Source organism: Mytilus californianus, unplaced genomic scaffold, assembly GCF_021869535.1.
Source record: "Mytilus californianus isolate M0D057914Y unplaced genomic scaffold, xbMytCali1.0.p SCAF_1, whole genome shotgun sequence".
Lineage (NCBI taxonomy): Eukaryota > Metazoa > Mollusca > Bivalvia > Mytilida > Mytilidae > Mytilus > Mytilus californianus.
Window position 1 is genome coordinate 71,064,558 of NW_026262581.1, and position 11,712 is coordinate 71,076,269.

The 11,712-nt window shown below is 30.3% G+C and overlaps 1 long non-coding RNA gene across 2 annotated transcripts; it reads left to right on the forward strand.

Annotated features, from left to right (window-relative positions):
* Nucleotides 1-1,744: 1,744 nt before the first annotated feature.
* Nucleotides 1,745-5,262, forward strand: LOC127723503 (uncharacterized). Of its 2 annotated transcripts, none has more exons than XR_007992118.1 (4): nucleotides 1,745-1,957; nucleotides 2,704-3,017; nucleotides 3,771-3,821; nucleotides 4,609-5,262. It is a non-coding gene; the product is annotated as an uncharacterized LOC127723503 (long non-coding RNA). The 2 variants fall into 2 exon arrangements; XR_007992112.1 differs by having other exon boundaries at nucleotides 2,704-2,886.
* Nucleotides 5,263-11,712: the final 6,450 nt, after the last annotated feature.

The following is an 11,712-nucleotide window of genomic DNA, read 5'->3' on the forward strand; positions in this document are numbered from 1 at the left end:
GGAAGTAATTATTTACATAGGCGACAATGGTAGCCTTTTTTGGTCCTGTGTTTTCCCTATCAAAGATCCATTGACAAAAATGTCGAAATCTGAATTATCAACACCTTTTGGTGTAACTGAAAATGCAAAACACATATGGTGCCGCAGCTTTTTTGATAGAAAAATGGCATTTTTTTAGGGTACTCAACGGTTCCGGAATTTTCGAAATAGTATAAATGAAGAACACCCGTTGCTAAATTTGGCACAGAAAATGTTTCTCGTCACAGAGAGTTTTCTCTAAATTTCTCGCTATTTCTACACCAATGGCCAACACTCATTTCTCACTATTTCAATTTTGATTTCTAATTACTAGGGCAGCAGAAAATAAATTTACTCCTACCTACTATCTTGGATGTGAAATCTAGGTGGCGTCAATCATCTTATTTACTTCCTTTTAACCTATACTGACATATATTGAAATAAAATCAGACAATCTTTACATAAGTCGATTACTTTATTCCCCTGCTGCTTAACTTCAAATTTTTGGATTAAAGATACAATTGTTCACTATTTAAAATTACTTCCTTCACAGGTACCCCCCTTTGCAGAAAACGTTACTTTTTACGCACTTGGGGCAATTGACCAGCTTATTTTGACTGTTTGGCTATTTTTAAAACGAGGTGTTTGATTAAGAAAGTTCGATATAGGCCTATTAAAGACTTTAGGCTGATGATTTGATAAATGTGTCCAACTTATATGTCTTTATCACGAATATATAAAGACCGTTGCATAAGAGCCAAAATATTTTATGAAATAGACTATAAAAATGTTAAAACTAAGAATTTATCATTGCTGTTATGTGTTTTATATGAATCGTGTGCAGAACATTCAATTTGACGATACTAAGGAGAAACATGTAAAGCCTTTGATTTTTTACTTAATTTTAATATTTTAGGGGCATTTTGGCACATTTTTATCATTAAAAATACAAAAATGTCGCTAACGTCAGCAAAAATAAGCCCCCCTTTTTTTTAGATATGCATAAAAACATGCAGTGTTATCGGGGATGAGGAGAAATGATTAAAGACAGAGTCCTTGACAGAATTCTAGTTCTTACAGTAGGTTAATGAACCCTACCCCTTAGGCAGAAGAATAAAAAAACAGTAAAAATTTGATATATACTATAGGTTCATGGCGATCAGAAAATTTCTTCTGATACAGTTTATCACTTATTACCTTATTACCTTAATACCTTTCCAATTTCTAAAATATCTCGAAAAATAAAGTGATGCGCCAGAAATCGTTATTTCGCTTTAGGTTACAAGGAAGTAATTATTTACATAGGCGACAATGGTAGCCTTTTTTGGTCCTGTGTTTTCCATATCAAAGATCCATTGACAAAAATGTCGAAATCTGAATTATCAACACCTTTGTGTGCAATTGAAACTGCAAAACACATATGGTGCTGCAGCTTTTTTGATAGAAAAATGGCATTTTTTAGGGTACTCAACGGTTCCGGGATTTTCGAAATAGTATAAATGAAGAACACCCGTTGCTAAATTTGGCACAGAAAATGTTTCTCGTCACAGAGAGTTTTCTCTAAATTTCTCGCTATTTCTACACCAATGGCCAACACTCATTTCTCACTATTTCAATTTTGATTTCTAATTACTAGGGCAGCAGAAAATAAATTTACTTCTACCTATTATCTTGGATGTGAAATTTAGGTGGCGCCAATCATCTTTATTTACTTCCTTTTAACCTATACAGTAACGTTATGTGGAGAAGAGAGGAGAGTGATTGCGAATAAATGTACACTTAGTTCAGTACATCATGGATCTACAAAGTGATATCAACAAAATTAATTTATTCATAGCTAAGCTAGTTTTAGCACTGCAGTAGACATAACAGTGATAGACACATGATTTGAGAATATTTAAGACTTTTGACAATAGAAAAATACTTCCCTAGATCAACTGTAAGTGTTTTCATATCCCACATAAAACAATAAACTAATTTTAAGTATTTTTGCAGGCTGTTGGATAAGTCATACATTATACCAGAAAAAACACACAATAGAATTTGTTAAATATTACCAATTATAAAAAAAAATGTTAATGTGTTCAAAACAGTCATACCGCAAATGACAAAATCTTGCTTGATAAATGTAGTCTTAAAATGTCTCTGTATGATTTATTTTATGATGTAATCATATGCACTGCTTATATTGTTAATGCTGAACGACTACAGAATTCATTCTTAAGTTATAAATTTGAAATATCTTATTTTTATGGAGTGGTTTAAGCCTAAACTGATTTCAACATATGATTAAATATGCTTTTTATGGGTTCTACAGGTGTGTGATGTTATATTTCTTTGATTTACAGCCAATATATAGGCATGTTGCCATACATCTAGTTTTCTCGTAGATTTAAAGAATAATCAATTATCAAGTTAGACAGCTCTGTATCCCATGACAAACATTTGACATTCAATGGAACAGTATTAAAATGATTCTGTTTGCCTAAGAATGATTTATTATCATAAAATATAAAGAAGAAGCAATCACAAAAAAAAGTAATCTAAGTCCCAGCATTATTCTAGAAAAAACTTATCTTACTGTTTATTACATGTTATAATAAGAATAATTTTACATTGTTCTGAACATTTTCTTATTTCTTTACTTTTTAACGCTAAATATATGAACTCCTCTTTTTTATATAGGTCTACTACATAGTGAATGCTCTAGGAAAGACTACAGAAATACAAAACAGATTGTCATATCAGTAACAGTGTGACAACTCTTAAATTTCAAAATGCGGCCAACACAGTTCTGTTATGTGGAGAAGAGAGGAGAATGATTGCGAATTAATGTACACTTAGTTCAGTGCATCATGGATCTACAAAGTAATATCATCAAAATTTATTTTTTCATAGCTAAGCCATTTTAAGCACTGCAGTAGACAGAACAATGATAGTCACGTGGTTTGAGACTAAGTAAGACTTAAGACAATAGAAAAAACTTCCTGAAATCAGCTGTAAGTGGTTTCATAGCGCACATAAAACAATAAACTAATTCAAAGTATTTAGGCAGGCTGTTTGATAAATAATTCATTATACCATAAAACAAACACTATAGAATTTGTTAGATATTAGCACAATTATTTTTAAAAAAAGTTAATGTCTTCAAAGAAGTTTTATCGCAAATGACAAAAATCTTGATTAATAATTTTAGTCTAAAAAGTCTATTTATGATTTTTTTTAATGATGTAATCATATGCGCTGCTTATATTTTTAATGCTAAATGACTACAGAGTTCAAGCTGACTTAACAAGTGGGAATATCTTCTTTCCAGTGAGTGCCTTAAGCCTAAACTGATTTTAACATATGATCAACTATGCTTTTTATGGGTTCTACAGGTGTTTGATGTTATATTTCTTTTATTGACAGCCAATATATCAGCATGTTGGCATACATCTAGTTTTCTCATAGATTTAATGAATTATCAAATAACAAGATAGATAACTCTGCATCCCATGACAAATATAAGACATTCAATGGAACAGTATTGAAATGATAATGTTTAGTTTAGAATGATTTATTTTCATAAGATATAAAGAAGAAGCAATATCAAAGACAAAATAAGTAATATAAGTCCCAGCTTTATACTGAAAAAACCTGATTTTACTGTTTATTACATGTTATAAAAAGATTAATTTCACATGTTCTGAACATTGTCTTATTTTTTTTACTTTTTAACTCTGAATATATGATCTCCTCTTTTCTTATAGGTCTACTACATAGTGAATGATATGGGAAATGCTACAGAAATATAAAAACAGGTCTGTTCTATTAGAAACAGTGTGACAATTCTTAAATTTCAACATGTGGCAAACAAAGTTCTGTTATGTAGAGAAGAAAGGAGAGTGAGTGTGAATGTATTTAAAGCAATTTGGCAGCAAATGAAAAAATTCTTGCTGAATAAATTTTGTCTAAAAAAGTCTAGGTATGATTTTTTTATGACGTTACTATATGCACTGCTTTATTTTTTAATGCTTAATTACTACAGAATTCCATCTGATTAAACAATGGAAATATCTTCTTTCCAATGAGTAGTTTAAGCCTAACCTGCGTTTAATATCTTCTATTCAATGAGTGGTTAAAGCCTAACCTGATTTTAACATATGATCAAATATGCTTTTTATGGGTTCTACAGGTGTGTGATGTATTATTTCTTTTATTAACAGCCAATATATAGGCATGTTGGAAAACATCTAGTTTTCTCATAGATTTAAAAAATCATCAAATATCAAAAAAATAGACAGCTCTGTATCCCAAGATTTAAGAATCATCAAATATAAAAAAAATAGGCAGCTTTGTATCCCATGACAAAAAATGACTTTCAATGGAACAGTATTGAAATGGTTATGTTTACTTTAGAATGATTTATTATCATAAAATATAAAGAAGAAGCAGTCACAAAAAAAGTAGAACAAGTCCCAGCATTATACTAGAAAAGCTTATTTAACTGTTCATTACCTGTTATAGGATTAATTTTACATGTTCTGAACATTTTCTTATTTCTTTACTTTTTAACGCTGAATATATAAACTCCTATTTTTTTTATAGGTCTACTACATCGTGAATGCTCTAGGAAAGGCTACAGAAATATGAAACCAGGTGTGTCCCTTCAGGAACAGTGTGACAATTCTTAAATTTGAACATGCGGCTAACACAGTTCTGTTATGTGGAGAAGAGAGGAGAATGATTGCGAATTAATGTACACTTAGTTCAGTGCATCATGGATCTACAAAGTAATACAAACAAAATTTATCTATTCATAGCAAAGCCATTTTTAGCACTGCAGTAGACAGAACATTGATAAACACATGATTTTAGACTATTAAAGACTTTTGACAATAGAAAAATACTTCCCGAGATCAGCTGTAAGTGCTTATACATCACACATAAAACAATATACTAAAGTATTTTTGTAGGCTGTTGGATAAGACATACATTTACACCAGTAAACTCAAACAATAGCGTTTCTTCAATGTGAGCACAGTTATTTAAAAAAAAATTATAATGAGTAATGTGTTCAAAGCAGTTTGACGGAAAATGACACAAATCTTGCGTAATAAAAGAATTCAATCTGAGTAAAAAAATTGAAATATCTTCTTTCCAATATCTGGTTAAAGATGGCAGGAACAAGTTGTGATGTACCAGAACACATGTCCCACACAGAAAATTTGTTATAGTTAAGTAATAAAACATATAATTGCATCATTTGGTTATAGATATTCCAGGCTATTATTTTACATTAGTAAGTAGTTGCATACGCAGGTTTGGGATTTCCTTCACATATTGGACCAATCAGAAGTCGAAATTGATGTCCCCTCTCTTGATTTCATCAATTCAAAGGTGGAAAAAATATCAGTTTTATGTGAACAAAAATATCTTGATAATTTTGATGGAAGTGATAGATGCAGACATCTGTACGAAAATATTCACCTGGATTTTATATGAATTTTGGACGGATTTTTTACAGGGAATCTGTATAAAGCCTCTTTAAACCTAGAATCTTTTTTACATGGATTCCAGGCGGATTCAGGGCGAAATAGGGCCAAAATATGCAAATTTATCCGCTTGTCTTAGGAGGGCAAAAAATCCGTCTGATTAAAAGGAAAAATATTTCTCTCCTAAAACAAATCCGCCTAAAGAGGAGGACAAAATTTCCGCCTGAAGAGGCGGACAAAATTTCTGAATATAGAGACGTAAATTATTTCCGTCTACAAAGGAGGAAATGTTTTCATTCCACCTGTTAAGGTTTTTTTTCCATTTCTTGCAATGAAAATGAGGCCTTCTCATAAATGAAATACTTATATTGTTAACTAAATTTACTCTATCTAAGCAATCATCATTTTGACATTTTTAGTTCTTCACAATTTCAGCATTATCAGTTATTACAGTCACAATTTAAGTGTCTTTTCAGTGTTTGGTGCACATTTTCTTCTGTTAAAATCACAATTTTCTTTATTTCTTTCCTGTGTAGCTAACTTGATCTGTTACAGCATTATTAATTTGGTCAAAATTGGCAGTCCTGCATACATCTGTTATATTGTTTTGTTTTTTACACCAAGCAGAAACAATCTGAAATAAATAATGAGGGCATAAGTTATAATAACAAATGTATTACTGGTTCAATTAAAAAAAAATTACCAAATTTTCATGTTGCAAATTTGTCTATATGACACAGGTAAATTGTGAGCTGCCTAGATCTGGTAGATTGGGTGTCTTTTCTGAGCATCACTTCTGGGCATGTTGCAAAAATACTCTTTTCTTTGGATATATTTTACTACGTATCATTCAATATACAACAAAAACATCTAAAACGTAAAATTTTAGGAAATGTTTGTGTATTTTAAGCTTCATAGATTATTTCAAATTGTTGGGTTTAAATAAAAGATAATTACATCTAAAAAAAATGTACAGTTTAAATATTTTTATTTTTTTTTAAATGTGGAATATGCAAATCCTACATAAAAAGCATTAATAATGATTTCTTTCAGACAAACTACTTACTCAAACTCAAAGTCATAGTGAGTCCATTCTTCAGTCCTATGGGTATTGAAAAGATATATTAAAACTAATAATGCACATACATCATTCTTTAAATTTTCTTTTCACCAGTTCTGAAATATAAAACAAATTGGTGGAAATAAGTACATATAAAATTGCTGAATAGTCTGATACTAGTATCATTTACATATTCAGAAGCTGATTTGGGGGTGGTGGAGCCCCTCCCTCTTAATGAGCTACACATATTGTTATTGCATAGATTTATACAAGTCCCACTTCAAACTTTGACTTGGTGCCACTACACTCCCTTCAAATTCCTGGATCAGCAACAATATATAACTGTACAAATAATACATTTAACCTGACTTCAATACTCTATGTGCCTGACCCAAAACACTCAGTGCATGAAGTCTATAGGTTGTTCTTTCCTTTGTTTAATATTTGTTTTTCATTGTACTTTTACATCATAGGTCCTGGCCATTTTTAAAATCTAAATTTTGATCAGTAATTGTGTACGTCTATTTAAAGATAATACTTTTTGTCTTTCGTGGATAGATGTCTATATATTTATTTATTGGTAGTCATACCACAGATCTCCAATTTTGCCCAAACTACTTCATTAAAAGATTCTTACAGTTTTTACATATTAAATGATATCAGAGACATATATACACATGTGTATATTTGTCTCTGATAATACTTTATAAAAGAGACTTAAAAAATAAAAATTATGTCTCATGTTTTACACAATACCATAATAATTGCATTAATTTGTGGTCTAGTTTTTTACTTGACTCTTAATATTTAAGAAGACACTTTAAATGTCACTTTTTTTAGCACTGTTTCATAATATTCAAAATGGTGGAAATTCTAATTCATAATTTGTACTCACCAAAAGATATAATCCAAAATATATGTAAATATCAATCTTCTTAAATCCAACATTCATGTCATCAGAAGAATACATCTGCACTTTTTTATGTCAATAGAATTATTTGGAACTTTTTAGTCTACATCCATTGTAAAATTCCTATTTTATTTATGATGGAAGACATCTTTGCTTGTTGTCTGCATGTTCATGTCAAGTTCAAATTTTGAATTTGTTGGGGTTGTGTAGGGAGTTGTCTGATTCCTTGAAATGTGTCCCTGATGAATACAGTTAATTACCTAAATCTTAAATATTTGATATATATAATAATAACAAAAATATTCACTTACTATTTATTATCTATCTTTATGTTTATAAGTTATAGCAATTGCAGAAAAACGAACAAAGACATGTGCTCCCCTTCATTTGGCCCCAACTCTGTACATGATATTTCCTGTTCATTTCACAGAGATATATGAAAAAAACAGATGGCACATTGTATTTGTATCACTGGCTCAGCTTTCTTATTGATGAGAAAGAGACTACATGGAAATATTTTTTGTGTATACCTAATTAAATAAAGATACTGGAAATTAAACAAAATTTAACCTGCAACAGATGAGGCTTAATTCATTTGATAGAAAATCTAAAATTAAGATATTGTCTTAAATACTGTAAGTGAAATATGTATTACACAATAAATATTGAGTTAAGTCTTCCAATTGATATGTAATAGTGTGTCTTTCTATGTTGTGATGTTATACTATTGTTTCAGAAAAGGGAGAAGGTTTGGTACCATTAAAACGTTTAATCCCGCTGCTAATGTTTGCACCTGTCCTAAGTCAGGAATCTGATGTACAGTAGTTGTCGTCTGTTTATGTAGTTCATACGTGTTTCTCGTTTCTCGTTTTTATGTTTCAAATGCTATTTGTTAACACACTATTTAGTATGTAAATATTAAAAAGTAACCATTGCAGGGATTATAATTGGTTATATATTTTATAAAATTCATGATTGAAATATATGCATCTCTTTTGAATAATGTTGGATTTAAGGGTGGAATTAACACTGGTTTTATTGCCCAGATAATCAGCACTCTCTAAATCACTGAATTAAAAAATACTTCAATAATGATATATTTTTCATTTTAAAAAAACTAAAAAACAATTAAGAACAATTTCTGCCTCATAAATTTTAACAAAATTTTATAAGTACAAAATTTAATTCCCGCCTCATAAATTTGAACAAAATGTTCTAAACGCAATTTCCTCCTAAGAATCTTGAACAAAACCTTCAAAGTCCAGCATTGCGTCTCAATACTTCTGTTACTACGGAAATCCTGTTCACTCAACAGGAAAATAGTAAACATTTCGCCTATGGTTTATGATACTTAAGATGGATTTTTTTCTATATTCTATGTTCACCTTAATTCCGTCTAAAAGTCTTAATTTTTAAGTAGACTCCGCCGGTGATCCTGCTAATTTTAAGCGGAATACACCTAATATTCTCATACGGGATGCTGAGTCTTTTTCATTGAATATCATTTATCTTTTGAAATTTGCCTTAAATTCTTCCCTGACATAGCGGGATTCAGCATGGTGGGGATCTGATTTGTAACAAGGCATCACTTTATTTGCCTTATTTGCAATGGATTTATAAACTTTTAAATATCCATGCTGGACAGACACCCAAATTTACAGGTTTTCTATATATTCACATAAGCACGCACATATCTTAGTTACCCAAAACCATAAATTTTATTTGCATATTTGCCTGAACGATTAAATCATACATCAATGAAATTTTATAGATGTATTGTAAAATAACTGGTTTCTGCCACTTGAGGTAGGCCTCGAGGTAGACTCTACATAACACGAGTCTATGGCAACATAAGGCTGGTTCTTTCCCTTGCAATATACGGGTATCTTAGACACCCTTGTCTTATATCTGTCAGATCCAAACAGATAAAGGATAGGGAACCAGTCTAAGGGAATGTTTTAAGGAATATGTACCCTTTTGCTAAACATATATGGAAATCTTAATATGAGGCAGGTGTTACCTATGAAAGGGGAGGAAGTCAGCAAATCGTCATGTGAATATTATAATGATGTATTTCCCATTTGGTAATAATGGTACAAATTTTAACTAAAGTTTAAAAGCGCAATAATAAATATTTGATTGAGACATAAAAAAGTATTATAGGAATCGAATTTATCTGCACGAAGAATAATTCTTTGTTCGATTGGTTTTTTAATAGACAAGCAACTTATATAAATAAAGCATCTCCTTTTTTGGGGATAGATCATTTCACTACAAACAATGTAGTTTTAAATTATCCCTGTATTTCCATTGGAGATGGACCATGGATTTTTAAATAAAGGCAACAGTAGTATACCGCTGTTTGAAATTCATAAATCGGTTGAGAAAAAACAAATCCGGGTTACAAACTAAAACTGAGGGAAACACATCAAATATAAGAGGACAACAAAGACACACCAGAAACACTAAAATGCAACACACACAGAAACGAACTATAAGATAACAATAGCCATTTTCCTGACTTGGTACAGGACATTTTGAGAAAAAATGGTGGGTTGAACCTGGTTTGTGGCTAGCCAAACCTCCCGCTTTAATGGCAATGTTAAATATAGCACTAAAATGAGAACATTACATGACAGGACTACAATACAAATAAATGGAAGAACATACAGGACAGAGAAACACACAAATAAATAATACAATAGAACATTACGACAAGCTAATAGTTCAAAGGTGCCAGGCCTAAAGATGAAAAGCATTGATGACCCAAGATTCCAAAAAGTTGTGCCAAATACTGCTAGGTTATCTGCCTGGGATAAGAAAATATTTAGTATTTAGAATAATTCATTTTTTTGCAAACAGTAAATTTATAAAATATAAAAATGACCATATAATTGATATACATGTTAACACCGAAGTGGTGTCATACCCACAATTCTGTACTGCTGGATTTGCTAAAAATTGCTCATATATTGAGTTTAAACCATGCAAACCATTTAATCCTGGTACTACTAAGATAATTTTGATAACAATTATTTAACAGCAAAAATACATGAGAAATAGTGGAGATACAACACTATAAAAATATTTATTTCTGAACTAACTAGATGAATAAGCCATTATAATCCAATAGGGGTGTGGAGATAGAACAGTGACAAAAACTCGTAGAGTGTAGAAATCTCGTATTATAGTTGAATAATTTATTTTGGATATAACACGTCTTCTGATTGGCTGACGTTGTATTGTTTTTAAACCCATAGACATAATTTTATCATGTGACCGTGACGTCATCAACGTTTTTTCATGGTTTACTCCGGTTTAAATGAAATTTAGAATTAAATTATAAGAAATGACTGTTATTTTTTTTCTGTCTATTCGAAATAACATAAAATGCACCACATTTTTGATGTTATTTCTTCATAGACAGAAAAAATATTACAGTCATTCCTCAAATACGGAGATAGACCATTGCAATTGGATCTCTAATTTAAAACTATCTCCATTTTTATCAAAAGTGGATATATAACACTATAAGATATATAACGACGAAATCTCAAGAATTTATATGTATAAACATTTATTGTAAAAAAAAATCCCAGCATAATTTCTGGTGAAAAAAAAACTGAATTACGGAAACGTATCCGATGTTGGTACGATTGGTTTTTTTTTTTCTCTCGTTTTTAATGGTAGTTTAATTAAAAACATAATGATTTATACCTAAAAACGACGAATATACAAATTCAGCTTATTACGGATCTTTGTAGAAATACAAAAATCTGCCTGCTTGATCTCAAGTGAGTTTCCCCCAGAGAACTCATTTTGTTTGCTATAAAATCGTATGTTAAATAAGCTGATTCATTTTTTTTGTAATTATTTTATTTTTCATGATGAAACATGTGAAATTACATACTACAGTATTTGATACACATTATAAAAAATTAAGTAATACTTGAAAGATCATAAAGATATAATAAGATATAAATATAAATATCACAATTGATTTTGTTAATTAATTAAATAAAAGCTGCTTCTAACAAATGCCATTTCTGATCCATGTTTTCTTTTTGTACAGGGGTTAAGAAACATACCGAGTATTTTTCTATATTAATCCAATATTTTAAATATTCTATCCCACCATATTTTGTGGGGGATATGTTCTTACATCTACATTTTTTATATGTAATATTTGAATAACAACAAAATATTATTAACTGTTTTACGGTTGACAAAATCCTCAGACACACCTA